Here is an 18,709-nt window from a genome sequence, read left to right on the forward strand (position 1 = left end):
TTTCCAAGTTTGGAAGAAACCATGGTTCAACTCATTCAGTTTTCAGAGAAAGAAATAAGATCTACTGTTCTCTCGATTTATCCTTTTATATTTTAGATTTTGTTCTCTACTGACCACCTTTTTCTTTTTTTTTCTTGGCTGCTTTATTAGAGGGGTAGTGTGGAATATTTTTGCTTAGCAAAAATTGAAATCTATCCACTTGACTCTTTTTATTGTGGTAAAATATACATAACATAAAATTTATCACTTTCACCCTTTTTGAGAGTATGATTCAGTGGCATCAAGTATATTCATATTGTTGTACAACATCACCACCATCCTTTTCCATCATTCTTAACTGAAACTGTATACCAATTAAACAGTCACTTCCTATTCCCTCCTCCCCTCAGTGCCTGGCAACCATTAATCTACTTTTTTTTTTTCCTCCATCAATTTGACTATTCTGTGTACATCATGTAAGTGGAATCATACCATATTTGCCCTTTTGTGTCTGCCTTATTTCACTTCGTATGATGTTCTCAAAGTTCATCCATGTTGTAGCATAGGTCAGAATTTCCTTCCTTTTTAAGGCTGAATAATAGTAAGTATTTGCCACATTTTGCTTATTTTTTCATCCATTGCTGGATGCTTGGATTGCTTCCATGTCTTTAACTACTGTGAACGTGAATGTACAAATGTCTTTTCAAGACCCTGCTTTCAGTTCTTTAGGGCATGTACACACAAGTGGAACCACTGGTAATCATATGATAATTCTGTGTTTAATTTTTTGAGGACCTGCCATGCTATTTTCCATAGTGACTCTACCATTTTCATTCCCATCAACGGTGCCCAAGGGCTTCACTGTCTCTACATCCTCACCAACACTTGTTTTCTGGTTTTGTGTTAATTTGTTTTATTTTTTGATAGCAGCCATCCTAATGAGTGTGAGGTTTTGATTTGTGTTTCCCTTATGACTAGTGATGCTAAGCATCATTTCATGTGCTTATTGACCATTTATATATCTTCTTTGGAGAAATGTCTACTCAGGTCTTTTGACCATTTTGAATTGTTTTTTGTTTTTTTTTTTTATGTTGAGTTTTATGAGTTCTCTGTATATTCTGAGTATTAATCCTGTATCAGATATATGGCCTTTGCAGATATTTCCTCCCATTCTGTGGGTTTCTTTTGTTACTCTATTGATAGTGCCTTTTGGTGTACAAAGTTTTAAATTTTTCATAAAGTCCAGTTTGCCAATTTTTCTTTTGCTGCCTGTATCTTTGGTGTCATATCAAGGAAATCATTGCCAAACCCAATGTCATGAACCTTTTGCCCTGTGTTTTCTTCTATGAGTTTTATGGTTTTAGGTCTTTGATAAAATTTGGGCTAATTTTTGTATGTGGTGTTAGATAAGACTTCAACTTAATTCTTTCACTTGTGGAGATCTAGTTTTCTCAGCACCATTTGTTGAAAAGACTCCTTTCCCCTATTCAATGGTCTTGGCACCTTCGTACAAAATTGCTTGACCATGTAGGTGAGGGTTTATTTCTGGGCTTTCTAGTCTATTCTATTGATCTCTACATCTGTCTTTATGCCAGTACCATACTGTTTTGGTTACTATAGCTTTGTGGTAAGTTTGAAATGAGGAAAGCGTGAGTCCTTCAGCTTTGTTTTTCTTTTTCAGGATTGTTTTGGCTATTGGAAGTCCTTTGAAATACCATATGAATTTTAGGACGGGTTTTCTATCTCTGCAAAAAAACATTGGAATTTTTATAGGGGTTGCAGTGAATCTATAGATTACTTTTGGTGGTATTGTGAACTCAATACTAACAAAACCCACAAATAATCCAATTAAAAATGGGCAGAGGACCTAAATAGACATTTTTGCAATGAAGACAGATGGCCAACAGGCATATGAAAAGATGCTCGACAGCACTAATCATCAGGGAAATGCAAATTAAAAATACAATGAGACATTTTTATACCTGTCAGAATGGCTAAAATGAAATACATAAGACATAACAGGTGTTTGCAAGGCTGTGGAGAAAAGGGAACTCTTGTGCACTGTGGTGGGAATACAAATTTGTACAGCCATTGTGGAAAACACTATGGAATTTCCTCAAAAAACTAAGAATAGAGTTACCATATAATCCAGTAATTCTACCACTGGGTATTTATCCAAAGAAAACAAAAGCACTAATGTGAAAAGATATATGCACCCTTATGTTTATTGCAACATTATTTACAATAGCCGAGATATGGAGGTAATCCAAGTGTCCATTCCTAGATGAATACACACACACACACACACACACACGAATATTAGTTATAAAAAATAATGAAATCTTGCCATTTGCAACAGCATGGATGGACCTTAGAGGGTTTAATGCTAAGAGAAACAAGTCAGTTAAAGAAACACACATAGTATATGATATCACTCATATGTGGAATTTAAGAAACAAACACATAAATAAAACAGACAAAAAACAGATCCTTAAATACAGAGAACAAACTGGTAGCTGCCAGAGGGTGTGTGTGTGTGGGGGGCGATGGATGAAATAAAGAGAATTAAAAGAACACTTAGCTTTTCTTTTTCCTAATAACTTAATGTCACGTCAGCTAACATACAGCATATACAGTATAGTCTTGGCTTCGGGAGTAGATTCCCGATTCATCACTTCACATACAACACCCAGTGCTCATCCCAATAAGTGCCCTCCTCAGTGCCCATCTCCCATTTTCCCAGCCCCATCAACCCTCAGTTCTCTGTATTTAAGAGTCTCTTATGGTTTGCCTCCTTCTCTGTTAGTAACTTATTTTTCCTTCCCTTCCCCTATGGTCTTCTGTTAAGTTTCTCAAATTCCACATATTAGTGAAAATATGTATCTTTCTTTGACTTATTTCACTTAGCATAATGCCCTCCAGTTCCATCCATGTTGCTGCAAGTGGCAAGAAGATTTCATTCTTTTTAATTGCCAAATAGTATTCCATTGTATATGTATGCCACATCTTCTTTATCCATTCATCAGCTGATGGACATTTGGGTGCTTTCTGTTATTTAGCTATTGTTGATAGTGCTGTTATAAACATTAAGGTACATGTGCCCCTCTGATACTCCATTATCCTTTGGATAAATTCCTAGGAGTGCTATTGCTGGGTTGTAGGGTAATTCTATTTTTAATTTTTTGAGGAACCTCCACGCAGTTTTCCAGAGTGGCTGCACCAGTTTGCATTCCCACCAACAGTGCAAGAGGGTTCCTCTTTCTCCACATCCTCGTCCACATCTATTGTTGCCTGAGTTGTTAATTTTAGCCACTCTGACCAGTGTGAGGTGGTATCTCAATGTGGGTTTGATTTGTATTTCCCTGATGATGAGCAGTGTTGAGCATCTTTTCATGTGTCTGTTGGCCATCTGGATGTCTTCTTTGGAAAAGTGTCTATTCATGTCTTCTGCCCATTTCTTCACTGGATTATTTGTTTTTTGGGTGTTGAGTTTGATAAGTTCTTTATATATTTTAAATACAAACCCTTTACCCAATATGTCATTTGCAAATATCTTCTCCCATTCTGTTGGTTGCCTTTTGGTTTTGCTGATTACTTTTGTTGTGCAGAAGCTTTTTATCTTGAGGTCCCAGTAGTTCATTTTTGCTTTTATTTCCCTTGCTTTTGGAGATATGTCAAGTAAGAAGTTGCTGCGGCTAAGGTCAGAGAGGTTGTTGCCTGTTTTCGCCTCTAGGATTTTGATGGTTTCCTGTCTCACACTTAGTTCTTTCATCCATTTTGAATTATTTTTGTGTATGGTATAAGAAAGTGGTCCAGTTTCATTCTTCTGCATGTAGCTGTCCAGTTCTCCCAGCACCATTTGCTAATGGCTAAAGAGACTGTCTTTTTTCCATTGGATACTCTTTCCTGCTTTGTTGAAGATTAGTTGGCCATACAGTTGTGGGTCCAATTCTGGGTTCTCTGTTCTATTCCTATGGTCTATGTGTCTGTTTTTGTGCCAATACCATACTGTCTTGATGATTACAGCTTTTAGTACAGGCTGAAGTCTGGAATTGTGATGCCTCCAGCTTTGGTTTTCTTTTTCAACATTACTTTGGCCATTTGGGGTCTTTTGTGGTTCCATACAAATTTGGGGATTGTTTGTTCTAGCTCTGAGAAGAATGCCGATGCAATTTTGATTGGATTTGCACTAAATGTGTAGATTGCTTTGGGTAGTATTGACATTTTAACAATATTTATTCTTCCAATCCATGAGCATGGAATGTTTTTCCATCTCTTTGTGTCTTCTTCAATTTCTTTCATAAGCTTTCTATAGTTTTCAGTGTACAGATCTTATACCTCTTTGGTTAGGTTTATTCCTAGGTATTTTATTGTTCTTGGTGCAATTGTAAATGGGATCAATTTCTTGGTATCTCTTTCTTTAAAAATTTTTTTAATGTTTATTTTATTTTTTATTTTACTTTTTAATTTTTTTTAACGTTTATTTATTTTTGAGACAGAGAGAGACAGAGCATGAACAGGGGAGGGGCAGAGAGAGAGGGAGACACAGATTCGGAAGCAGGCTCCAGGCTTTGAGCCATCAGCCCAGAGCCCGACGCGGGGCTCGAACTCACGGACCGTGAGATCATGACCTGAGCCGAAGTCGGACGCTCAACCGACCAAGCCACCCAGGCGCCCCTAATGTTTATTTTTTAAAGCGAGAGAGTGCAAGCAGGGGATGGCAGAGAGAGAAGGAGACAGAATCTGAAGCAGGCTCCAGGCTCTGAGCTGTTAGCGCAAAGCTTGACATGGGCCTCGAAAGCACGGACCATGAGATCATGACCTGAGCTGAAGTCAGGCTCCTAACTAACTGAGCCACCCAGGGGCCCTGCTCGATATCTCTTTCTGTTGCTTCATTATTGGTGTATAGATATGCAACCGATTTCTGTACATTGATTTTCTATCCTGCAACTTTGCTGAATTCATGTATCAGTTCTAGGAGTTTTTTGGTGGAGTCTTTTGGGTTTTCCATGTAGAGTATCATGTCATCTGTGAAAAGTGAAACTCTGACTTCTTCTTTGTCAACTTGGATGCCTTTTATCTTATTTTGTTGTCTGATTGCTGAGGCTAGGACTTCTAACACTATGTTAAACAACAATGGTGAGAGTGGACATCCCTGTTGTGTTCCTGATCTCAGGGGGAAGCTCTCAGTTTTTCCCCAGTGAGGATATTATCTGTGGGCCTTTCATATATGGCTTTTATGATGTTAAGGTATGATCCCTCTATCCCAACGTTTTTGAGGGTTTTTATTAAGAAAGGATGAGGGCGCCCGACTTCGGCTCAGGTCATGATCTCGTGGTCCGTGAATTCGAGCCCCGCGTCAGGCTCTGTGCTGACAGCTCAGAGCCTGGAGCCTGTTTCAGATTCTGTGTCTCCCTGTTTCTCTGACCCTCCCCCGTTCATGCTCTGTCTCTCTCTGTCTCAAAAATAAACGTTAAAAAAATTTTTTTTAATTAAAAAAAAGAAAGGATGCTGTATTTTGTCATATGCTTTTTTTGTTAATTAAAAAAATTTTTTTTACATTTATTTATTTTTGAGAGACAGTGTACTAGTCAGGGATGGATAGAGAGAGAGGGAGACACAGAATCCGAAGCAGGCTCCAGGCTCTGAGCTGTTAGCACAGAGCCTGACGTGGGGCTCGAACTCACGAACCGTGAGATCATGACCTGAGACGAAGTCAGATGCTTAACTGACTGAGCCACCCAGGCGCCCCTGTCATATGCTTTTTCTGCATCTATTGACAGGATCATATGATTCTTATCCTTTCTTCTATAAATGTGATGTATCACATTGATTGATTTGCAAATATTGAACCAGCCCTGAAGCCCAGGAATGAATCTCACTTGATCATGGTGAATAATTCTTTTAATATACTGTGAATTTGATTTGCTGGTATCTTGTTGAGAATTTTTGCATCCATGTTCATCAGGGATATTGGCCTGTAATTCTCCCTTTTAGTGGGGTCTTTGTCTGGTTTGGGAATCAAGGCAATACTGGCTTCATAGAATGAGTCTGGAAGCTTTCCTTCTGTTTCTACTTTTTGGAACAGCTTGAGAAGAATAGGTTCTAACTCTGTTTGAAATGTCTGGTAGAATTCTCCTGGGAAACCATCTGGCCCAGGACTCTTATTTGTTGGGAGATTTTTTTTTTTTTTTTAATTTTGAAAGAGAGTGAGTGGGGGAAGGGTGGAGAGAGAAGGAAAGAGAGAGAATCCCAAGCAGGCTCCACACTGTCCCCACGGAGCCCAACGTGGGGCTTGAATTCATTAACTGCAAGATCATAATCTGAGCCAAAATCAAGAGTTGGATGCTTAACTGGCTGAGCCACCCAGGCACCCCTGTTGGGAGATTTTTGATAACCGATTCAATTTCTTCACTGGTTATGGGTCTACGAGGACACTTATCTTGATGAGCACTGAGAAATTTATGGAATTTTTGAATCATTATATTGTATACCTGAAATTAATATAATACCATATGTTAATTATACTTGAATAAAAAAAATAAACAAAAAATCTTAGTAAGTCTTCCAATTCATGAAACATGAGTTGTCTTTTTATTTATTTTTGTCTTCTTCAATTTATTTCAGCAGTGTTTCAGAACTCTCATTGTAACTGATTTTTGTGTGTGAACTGTATCCTGCTACTTTGCTGAATTCATTTAATAGTTCTAAAAATTTTTTGTGTGGAATCTTTAGGGTTTCCTCCATATAAAACCATGTCATCTGCAAACAGTGATAATTTTTATCTTCCTTTCCAAGTTGGATTTCATTTATTACTTTATTCTTGCCTAATTGCTTTGGCTAGAACTTCCAGTACTATGTTGACTAGAATGGTAAAAGTGGGGATCCTTGCCTTTTTCCTGATCTTAAAGGAAAAGCTTTCAGTCTTTCACCATTGAGTATTGTTTGCTCTATATTTGCTCTTTTATTAATTTCCTTCTATCCTAGTTTGTTGTGTGTTTTTATCATGAAAGCATGTTGAATTTTGTCAAGTGCTTTTTCTCTATTAGTTAAGATTATCATGTAGTTTTTATCCTTTATTCTGTTAATGTTGTGTATTACACTGATCAATTTTCCTATGCTGTACCATCATTTCATTCTAGGAATAAATCCCAGTTGGTCATGGTATGTAATCCTTTTCATATGTTGTTGAATTCTGTTTGCTAGCATTTTCTGAAGGCTTTTTGCACCACTGTTCATAAGTGATAATGGTCAGAAATTTTCTTTTCTTGTAGTGTGTTTGGCTTCACTATTAGGTTAATAATGGCCATACAGAATGAGTTAGAGTGTCCTTTCCTCCTCAATTTTTGGAAAATTTTGAGAATTGGTGTTAGTTGTTTATGTATTTGGTAAAGTTCATCAATGAAGCCATCAAGTTCAAGACTTTTTTTGTTGTTACTGGGAGATTTTTTTTTTAAGTTTGTTTGTTTGTTTGTTTAGAGAGCATGAGCAGGGGAGGGGCAGAGAGAGAGGAAGAAGAGAGAGAATCCCAGGCAGGCTCTGCACCATCAGCACAGTGACTGATGAGGGACTCGAACTTATGAAACCTGAGATCATGACCTGAGCCAAAACCAAGAGTCAGAGGCTTAACTGACTGAGCCACCCAGACACCCCCTGGGAGATTTTTGTTTTTTAATTACTGATTCAATTTCCTTACTAATTAGAGGTCTATTCAAATTTTCTGTTTCTTTCTTTATGATAGTCTTGGCAGCTTTGTATTTCTAGGAATTAGTCATTTCATCTAGGCCATCCAATTTGTTGATGTGCAGTTGCTCATACTACTCATTTATAATCTCTATTTCTGTAGATTCAGTAGTAATGTCCCCACTTTTGTTTCTGATTTCAAGAATTTGAGTCTTCTCTCATTTTTTCTTAGTTCTTCTAGCTAAAGCTTTGTCAATTTGTTCTATTTAAAGAATTAACTTTTGTTTATTTTCTCTATTTTTCTGTTCTCTATTTCGTTTATCTTTGTTATAACCATTACTATTTCCTTCTGCTAGCTTTAGGTATGGTTTATTCTTCTTTTTCTAGTTCCTTAAGTTGTAATCTTAGCTTGTTGATTTGACTGCTTTTTTCTTTTTAAGTGTTCAGAGTTATAAATTTCCCTTTTAGCACTGCTTTGCTGCATCCTTTAAGTTTTGGTAGATTGTATTTTAGGTTTTATTCATCTCTAAGTATTTTTAAATCTCCCTGTGATTTTTTTCTTTGATCCATCGGTTGCTTCTGAGTGTGTTGGTTTAATTTCCACAAGCTTGTGAATTCTTCAGTTTTCCTTCTTGTATTGATTTCTAACTTAATTCTTTTGTGGTTAGATATTTTGTATGATATTTATCTTTTAAGTTTTACTGAGATTTAATTTGTGGCCTAACATAATGGTCTGGGAAATGTACTGAGAAATGTCCCATGTGCACTTGCAAAGAGTCTGTATGTATTCTCTTGTTGTTGGATAGCACATTCTGTATACATCTGTGAGATCTAATTGGTTTACTGTGTTAAGTCCTCTATTTCTTAATTATCTGTTGTCTGGTTGTTCTGTATTGAGAATGGGGTGTTGAAGTCTCCAGCTATTATTGTAGAACTGTCTCTTTCTCCATTCAGTTCTGTCCATTATTGCTTGATATATTTTGATGGTCTGTGATGAGGTGTGTAAGTGTTTTACAGTTGTTATGACTTTTTGCTATATTGAACTTTTTATTAATTTATAAATAATGTATTTCTTTGTGTCTTGTAACCCTTTTTGATTTAAAGTCTATTTTTTCTGAATTAGCGTAACAAATCCTTCTCTCTTGGTTACTATATGCATGGACTATCTTTAACCATCTGTTTGCTTTCAACCTATTTGTGTCTTTGGATGTAAAGTGAGTCTTTTGTAGATATCCTATAGTTATATCATCCTTTTTACAAATTCATTGTGCCAATCTCTGTCTCTTGATAAAATAGTTTATTCCATTGACATTTTAAAAAGTAAATACTAAGGAAGAAGGACTTCTGTCATTCTGCTCTTGTTTCCTTTATGGTTTATAGCCTTTTTGTCCTTCATTTCCTGCATTACTATCTTCTTTTGTGTTGAATTGATTTTTTTTTTTTTTTTGTAGTGAAATGTTTAAATTCCTTTCTCATTTTCTTCACAAGGGTCTTGCCTTGTTAATGGCTGCTGACCAATCAGGGTAGTGGTTGCTGATGATTGGGGTGGCTGTGGCCATTTCTTAAAATAAGAAAACAATGTAGTTTGCTTCATTGGACCTACTCTTCCTTTCACAATTTCTCTTTGGCATGCAAGGTTGTTTGATGGCATTTTACCCACAATAGAACTTCTTTCAAAATTAAAGCCAGTCCTCACAAACCCTGCCACTGCTTTATCAACTAAGCTGATGTAACATTCTAAATCCTTTGTTGTCATTTCAAAACTGTTGTACATTTTCACCACCAGTGCACAAGGGTTCCAATTTCTTCACATCTTCACCAACCATGGGAATTATACTTAACACACTAAAGTTGTAACACTCTAACTTGAATTGATGTCAAATTAACTTCAATAGCATAAAAACTCTGCTCCTTTACAGTTGCACATTCAGTCCTTTCAGATGATGATATCAAAAAGTTACATCTGTATACATTGTCCAAAAACATAAACTAGTAAGTTTTAAAAATGTATTAATCTCTTGAATCATGTAGGAAACAAAAAACGGAGTTACAGACTATTGTTATAATAATGCTAGTTTTTATAATTGCCTGTGTGTTTACCTTTACTGAGATCTTTATTGATTCATACAGCTCAGAGTTCCTGTCCATTGCCCTTTCATTTCAACCTGCGGGGCTTTCTTTAGCATTTCTTGAAGGACAGGTCTAGAGGTAATGAACTCCCTCAGCTTTTGTTTCTCTGGGAATGTCTTAATGTCTTCCACACTTTTGAAGGACAGTGTTGCCACATACAGGCATACCTCAAAGATAGTGTGGGTTCAGTTCCAGATCACCACAGTGCAAACTGTATATTGCAATAAAGTGAGTCAAGTGAAATTGTAGGTTTCTGAGTGCTTATAAAAGTTACGTTTAGGCTGTACTATGTATAGTTTATTAAGTGTCCATTGGCATTAAATCTAAAAAAACAATGTGCATCCCTTCATTAAAAAATACTTTTTTGCAAAGAAATGGTACTATCTGAACTTTCAGCGAGTCAGAATCTTTTTGCTGATGGTAGTGATTACTGACGATTGTGGTGTTTGTGCCGTTTCTTAAAATAAGAAAACAATGTAGTTTGCCTCATCGGCTTGCTCTTCCTTTCACAAACAATTTCTCTTTGACATGGGAGGCTGTTTGATGGCATTTTACCCACAATAGAACTTCTTTCAAAATTGAAGCCAGTCCTCACAAACCCTGCCACTGCTTTATCAACTAAGCGGATGTAACATTCTATATCCTTTGTTGTCATTTCAAAACTGTTGTACATTTTCACTACCACTGCACAAGGGTCCCAATTTCTCCACATCTTCACCAATACTTGTTATTTTCTGTTGTTTGGATAACAGCCATCCTAATGGTTAAGCGGTATCTCATTGTGGTTCTGTTTTGCATTTCCTAAATGATTAGTGATGTTGAGCATCTTTAATGTGCTAAGTGACATTTGTAGATCTTCTCTGAAGAAACGTCTACTAAGTCCTCTGCCCATTTTTGAATTGTGTTCTGGGACTTTTTTGTTGTTCCTACTTTTTAATTTTAGCTTTTATCTGGCACTGCATTGTATTTAACTCCTGCTGCTTCTGGTGATCTGCTTGAGGTGTCAGATGACTTCTTTATTATTTCCTACAGTGCTGGGATATAGTAGGAGGGGCTAGCAAATACTCCTAGTATAGTAGGGTTGGCCGTTCCTTCAGCCAGATTTTGAAACCTGCTTATTTGACTGTGGCAACACTTGGTACTTGGAGACCTGGAGACAGTGAAATGAGTTCCTGTTCTGTGCCAAATACTATGCCAAGTGTAACTTCACATAATTCTCACTTAATTCTCTCCATATTATAAAGGAGAACTAAAGTACTCCTTTAACCTAGATAGTATTCAAATTGTAGATAAACTGAGTTCAAGGAAATTAAATCCTACTCTTACATAACATAGGTAGTAAATGGCAATCTCAGGATTCAAATGCCCAGGTCTACCTGACTCCAAAGCTTCTATCTTTCATTATATAATGCTGCCCCCCTTCCATGGCCTGTAAATTTAACCAGAGAGCAAGCCTTTGAACCTGGAAATTGTTGAAGGAGGAAGATGAGTTGAACATTTCACTTCATTCTTTGGGAGGAAAAAGTGGAGAAGATTGTGAAAAGCTAAGGTAAGTTCATAACAGTGGACAGGATTTCTTGAAGACACCGAGGTGTCTCATCTGTAGAAACTGATCACCTTTGGAAAAATTGTATCTACTTTTGGTCGTAACATTTTCTGCTTTTTTTTCTTTGGTAACATAAACCAAGGTCACTGGCCCATAGATAAATGAATGCCTGGACCTAGATGGATGAACTGACTTCTATAACTTACCATAAATTCCCTTGAAGCCTGAGTGCCCCTCTACCTCTCTGAGTCTTAAGAAAGGCAAGAATAAAGGGAACAGATATTTGTCAAGATCCTACTGTGTGCTGGGAAAACTGTAAGGGGGAGGAGTGGTTATTATCCCAGTTTTACACATGAGAACACTGAGACCCGGAGATATAAAGTAAACTGCCCAAATCACACAACCAGTACTAATAGGGCTGAATTCAGCTTTTCCCCGGGTCTAATAAGCTCCCTGTCTTAGAATTTAATTCTCACAGTTCTGGAGGCTGGGAAGTCCAAGATCAAGATGCTGGTAGATTCAGTGTCTGGTGAGGGCCTACTTCCTCATTCATATAGTCATCTTTTTGTTTTGCCCTCACATGGTAGGAAGGGCAAGTGGGCCCTCTGGGGTCTCTTATAAGGGCAGTAATCCCATTCATGGGGGATCCATCCTCTAATTACCTAATCACCTCCCAAAGGCCCTTCCTCCTCATACTATCATATTAGTGATTAGGTTTCAACATATGAATTTGGGGGGATATGACATTCAGTCTATAGCACCACCTTAATGAGAGAGTTCTTTATCGGCCCTCTGGTAGTTATGGGTAACTGTTAGGAGATTATTTTTATTCACACAGAACTCTTTCTCCTCAGTTCACTCTTTGCTTATGGTGGGTTGGCATATTATATCCAGCTTGCCTGCACTTGGGGTCTCTTCCATCACATGGTTTAATCAAAACCATGATGATAGCCTGTCTGGCTGGTTTCTTTTCCTGGGTGAGATGGTGCTGCTCTGAGGTGATTGAATGGAGGTAAAAGTTCCAAAGGGAGCCGGTTATGGAGTGCACTCTTTTTCTAAATACCCCAAAAGAATTGGTCACCAGTATACATCATAGGATCCTGTCCAAGTTGGGTTGGTATTTTTAGACCTCTTTCCTTTTTTTAAAAAAGAAAACTTTTGAGAACTAAAGTTTATATTGAGTAAAGAACACACATGGCTAATGTGCTTCTGTCTTTCAAATGTACAATGACCAATACAGTAAAAAATCTCTTAATAGTTTTGGGGGGAATTTCTTTTTTCATAATCTGTTGCCTTGTTATACCTTCACAGTCAACCTTCCAGAGATTCTGCTCTCAGGATTCTGCAGCAGGAAACCAGCTTCTTATACTGTTTCTAAAATATAGGCCTCACTGCTCATAAGACTCATTTTAGTCCTGGAAGTCGCTAAACCCTTAAAAGTTAAGGAATTCAGTTTGGTAATAGCCTAGGTTAATACCCATATGGTTCTGCACTATACTTTAAAAAAACGTTTTGTTTTTTTTTTCCTACCTGACATTTCAGAAAGAAAAAGATGGCTCAGCAAAATATTTCCCAAATGTTTAACCCTGATGATTTTTCCACTCAGCACTTTACACAAAGAGGTGGGTACAGATGGCAGTTTGCTGGATCTGGGTAGTAATCAGTCTTGGTCCTCACCCATTCCCTGGAGCCCACTCTCCATTTCTGTATAAACAAAGTCGTTTCAACAGGGTCTAACAGGGTCTTAAGAAATGTCTCCAGTATTTACCACTTGCAAATATGGAATCTATTAGATCAGGTTTTTAACTCGGTAAATATCTGCTTTGAGTGCACCACTGTTTTAAAGCTCAAGAAGAATTAGAAAGCTAAGGGTAATGGTCCTGTTCTCTTGCACAGTAAGGAAGACATAATTTAGAAATTTTAACGTGAAAAGCTAATCATAAACATGTGGAAGAATAGAGTATTAGGAGTGAAGTGTCGTGAGGGCTTTAATTTTTTTTAATGGCACAGGAAACCAAAGAAGTAGAGAAGGATGAAGTGATAGAATAAAATGTTAGTCGTTGAATCTAGAGGGTGAACATTTGGGTATATTTTTTCCTACTTTTCTATGTGTTTGAAGATTTATATAAGAAAAACTAAAACTAAAAAGTCTTAACCATAAAGAACATTTATGAAACTATACAAAAAATAACTTCAAGATGATATATGGTTCACTCTCTATTACTAAGGGTTTAGGTTATTATTAGAGTTGGTAAGAATTAAAACACAGGTGTAACTGTAGAGGCCCTCAGAGGCCAGGTAATGCGAATGAAGGAAGTTGGCTGGTCAGATAGCAGTGGGAAGTGGTGGGATTGAGAGAGTAGGAGAGTATGCACCTCACTGAAAGCATCTGCACTTAAAAAAAACCCTGAAATTCAGAAACGTGAAATTTTAAAAAACATGCATTCAGAAGAAACACAGTCCAAAAGGCTGGCAGTTTGCGGTCTCCTACAAATGACAAAATTTACCATCTCTAAATTTACCCAGCTTTCTGTTCTCCCTCCTCTTTTGATCAGAAGATAATAGGGGTGATTCAGTCATCAAAAGGAGGGAAACAGGTTCCTGACACTTGAGAGTGATGGGAAATATTAGCTTACTGCCTCTAGAATTGGCCTATGTTGCCACAGCTTTGTAGCTTCAGGAGTAGAAAAAGTGGCCTGTCGTCGTTGTGGTCATCGTCATCATCGTCGTTGTCTCCTCCTCCTCTTCTCTTCTCTTCTCCTCCTCCTCTCCCCCCCCCCCCCCCCCCCCCCCCTCCTTCTATGATCCTTCTTGCTCCTTCTATGATCTGGAGCAAGATTTGTGGTAGATTTTCAGAGATGGCTGTGAGTCAAAAAAAAAAAAAAAAAAAACACATTCTGATAATAGACCCATCTACCTGGGCTTGGCTTTTAGATGATTAGGGGGAGGGTACAATTGTAATTTATAAGGATGATTTAAAGTATAATTTCTTTGACTTTGAAGTTGGCTGCAACTTAAACAACTCTAGTATGCCTTCTAGACTTGGCAGCCTTCTTAAAATTTCTTTTCTCATTTTTTTTTTTTTAAAGAGAAAGAGTAAAGGTTTTGTTTTGTGAGCCAGAGTTGGGTTGTGGGTCCTCTGCTTCTGCCCTTCAGCCCTCTGGAAGCTTGGGCTGGCCCTGACGTTCCCCAGTCTTTAATACAAGCTCCCAGTATTCTCCTCAAGCACTGGAAATCTTCCTCATTCACTTTCAAAGAGCAGATTCAGACTGAGACCAGGCCTCACTCTTAAGTATATGTGGAGAACAGAGTAGGGACCCTGAAAAGGCTTTTTCTCCCTAAAGTCTTCTTCAGCTCACTCTTTGCTTGGATTTCCAGCGGTAGAATGTATCCTCCTAGCCTAATTTGAGAACCTTTTATGTACTAGGTGCTGTATGGCAGACATAAGAGGTAAATAGATAAGTAAAATATCTTCCCCCATCTCAAAGTTTGTTATGAGGCTTTTATTTTATTTTTTTTAAATTTTTTTAACGTTTATTTATTTTTGAGACAGAGACAGAGCATGAATGGGGGAAGGTCAGAGAGAGAGGGAGACAGAGAATCTGAAACAGGCTCCAGGCTCTGAGCGGTCAGCACAGAGCCCGACGCGGGGCTTGAACTCACGGACCGCGAGATCATGACCTGAGCCGAAGTCGGACGCTTAACCGACTGAACCACCCAGGCGCCCCTGTTATGAGGCTTTTAATTTAATTGCCATGGAGAAGATTATGTTTTAAGGTATATTCAGCCATGTCAACCTTGGTGAGAATGAAAGATATGGAACTGGTTTGGGCTTATATAATTGGGGATACTTGGGGCAAGGGATGAGGGGAGGACTGCCCAAGGAGATATTACTTATAGATGAGAAAGACCGTGGCCACTTTTTGTTAAAATAAGTTGATTTACTTAAAAGTTTTTGGAACGAAATACATTCATCTGGTTTTAAAAAAAAAAGTTAAAATATCCTGTGAAAGTCTTCCCTCCTACCCTTGCTCTCCATTTGTCTGACTCTTGTCATTCCAGAGTTTCTTTATGTAAAATATAAGCAATTATGAATATATATTTTTATTTACTTGCATACCACCCATTTCTTACACAACGGTGGCATAGTCTAAACACCATCCTATATACCTTTCTTTTATTACTTAATATCTTTTTTTTTTTAAGCACTTGTTAAAAAAAAGCATTTAATGCACTTTCCTCCATGTAGCTTTGAGCTACCAGGACACTGCACCGCCCTCCTCTAAATCTTCTCCTCCGCTCTTGTGCTGAAGAATTTGACCTTCACAATGACAGGCTGCTTTGAGAGCCTTCCCGTCCCCAGAACTTTGTAGTGGCCCGATCGCACCACCTCAGTGATAGGAGCGACTCCAGGCTTGGTTTTGGCAACATTTAGCCATGTCTGCTCGCTGATCAAGGTCCACAGTTTATCAAGGTTGACAGTTGGGCAGAAGCTCTTGTTCCTAAGTCATAATACTTCATACCAATGTTCCCAGAGTAACCTGAGTGATGTTTGTTTATCCCAGCCTCCTGGGTGCTTCCCCTGCTTGCCTGCCCATGCAGCCATGGCTGTGGCTCATATGGCCCGGAACTTTCCAGGTCTTCCTGTCTGCATACCATGTTGGCAGCCTAGGTGAAAGAGTTATTACTTAATATCTTATGGAGATTTTTCTCTCGAATACATATAGAGCTCCTTTATTGGTTTCTCTGGTCATATAATATTTATGGATGTACCTTGGTTTAATTAACAAGTTCCCTGTTGATGGACATTGAGGTGTTTGCTCATCTTTTACTATGACAGTCACTGCTGCAACGAATAATCTTATATATTTATACCTTACACAACATTTAGCCTATGTGCTAATTTATGTGTAAATTCCTAGTAGTGAAATTGCCGCATCAAAGGCTCTATGGATTTGTGATTTTGATATCCATGCCAAATTGCCCTCTATGGGGGTGTTAATGACTTATACACTAATCAGCAATGCCTATTTTCTTCATAGTTCCACCTACGGAGTTTTTATCATACTTTTGGATTTTTACCAATGTGATAGGTGAAAAATGGGCTTGAGTGGAGTTTTAATTTTTTTTATGATGAATAAGGTTGTACATCTTTTCTTGTAGCTGAGGCATTGAGATTTCTTTTTCTGTGAACTGCCTATTCATATCCTTTGTCCATCTTTCTTTTGCTGATTCCTTACTTGCCAATTTCTAGGAGCTCTTTATATAATAGGAAGTTTGCTCTTTCTGATATGAGTTGCAGATATTTTTCCCAGGGTTTTTTTGTTTAACTTAGGGTGTTTTTTGTCCATGAGGAATCTTGATTTTTATATTGTTGAATTTATCAGTGTTTCCTTATGGCCTTTGCGTTATCCTGGCCCACTATTGAAAGCACAAAATCTTTCATTCCTCTTTCCATGGCACCTCCTCTCTGTGTCTAATTCTTGGATTGGCAGCAGAAAGCTTTCGGTAACCTTCCTCAGGTCTGTTCCTGGGACTGTATCTTTGTCGGTTTTAGGGTAGTCTTTGATAATTTTGTGAGAAGATTTTAGTGGTCTGAAAAATCCCCATCTTATTAATTTCAGGCACTCTAGAAAACTGGCATTTTCTTATGAAACTAAACAAGTGATTTTCACATGGCCCAGCCATGGCAGTCAGTCTCAGGGCATTTATCCCAGAGAAATGAAAATTGGCTTATACACAAACCTGTGCACAACTGTTTATAGCAGCTCTGTTTTTAACTGCCCCCATACTGGAAACTACCCAAATGTCCTTCAATGGATGGAAGGTTGAACAAACTCTGGTACATACATACCATGGAATACTACCGAGAAATGAGAAGGAGCAAACTATTGATAGATTCAACAACATAGATGATTCTCGAATGTATTATGTTGGGTGAAAAAAGCCAATCCCCAAAGGTTACATGTGTTGTATGATCCCATTTATAAAACATTGTTGAAATGATAAAATTAAAAAAATGGTGAACACGGGTGCCTGGGTGGCTCTGTCTGTTAAGCCTCTGACTTTGGCTCAGACCACGATCTCATGGTTTGTGGGTTCGAGCCCTGTGTTGAACTCTGTACGGACACCTCAGAGCCTAGAGCCTGCTTTGGGTTCTGTGTCTCCCTCTGTCTCTGCCCCTCCCCCTCTCATGCTTTGTCTCTGTCTCTCAAAAATAAACAAACATTTAAAAACATTTTTTTTAAATGGTGAACAGATGGGTGGTTGTCAGGGGTTAAGGATGGGGAGGGGAATGAGAGAGGTGGATGTGGTTATGAAAAGCAGCACAAGAAATCTTTGTGGTGATGGAACAGCTCAGGAGCTGACCGTGGTGGTGGATTCATGAATGTACACATGTGAAAAAAATTGTATAGAGCTAAATATAGTAGACACCCTTATCTGTGGGGGGATATGTTCCATGACCCCCAGTGGATGCCTGAAACTGAATGGTACTGAACCTTATATATATTAGGTTTTTTCTAAATGTACACACCTGTCGTAAAGCTTAATTTAGAAATTAGGCACAGCAAGAGATTAATAATAACAACTGATAATAAAATAGAACAATTTTAACAATGTACTATAATGAAAGTTATGTGGATGTACGCTCTCTCTGGCTTAAAACGCCTATTGTACTGTCCTCACCCTTCTTGTGATGACGTGAGATGATAAAATGCCTGTGCAATGAGATGAAGTGAGGCGAATGATGTAGGCATTGTTATATCCTGTTAGGCTACCATTGACCTTTTGGCAATATGTCAGAAGGAGAATCATCGTGTGGTTCACCGCTGCTGTACACAGACGTGCACGTACATGAATGCCCACACACACACACACACACACACACACACACACACTCGAGTGCAAGTAAAATGGGGACATCTGCATAAGATCACTGGATTGTATCGCTGTCAGTCTCGCTTGTGATGTTGTATTATAGGTTTGCCAGATGTTACCTTTGGGGGAAGTTGAGTAAAGGGATACACGAGATCCTATACACAGGATCTCAATAAAACTTTCAATTAAAGAATAAATCCCTATTTTTGCAAATAGTGGCTTCATCAGAAGCTACCGTGTGGAGGCAGGTTTAGCTGGAGTAACTGGTGCTTTCCTCTGTTAGGATCCACAGTGGAACTGCCGAGGGACCTAAGTGCTGGCAGTGGAATATAGGGGAACAGAGTGGTACCTCATGTTCAACCCTGCCCTTACCTTAGCTCTTTCAGGTGAGATGAAGATCTGAGAACACTGACTGGCATTTCTGAGGATTCTCTGTGATAGCCCAACTGGGTAGCCCATCATACAGCCTGCTGAGGTAGGGGAAGTGGGGGA

General features: G+C 38.3%; 1 protein-coding gene across 2 annotated transcripts in view; it reads left to right on the forward strand.

The window, feature by feature from the left end:
• Positions 1-18,709, forward strand: part of BORCS5 (BLOC-1 related complex subunit 5) — a 98,741-nt gene that overhangs the window by 47,830 nt on the left and 32,202 nt on the right. The window lies entirely within an intron of this gene.

The sequence above is a fragment of the Panthera uncia genome, chromosome B4 (genome assembly GCF_023721935.1).
Source record: "Panthera uncia isolate 11264 chromosome B4, Puncia_PCG_1.0, whole genome shotgun sequence".
In the NCBI taxonomy this organism is placed as follows: domain Eukaryota; kingdom Metazoa; phylum Chordata; class Mammalia; order Carnivora; family Felidae; genus Panthera; species Panthera uncia.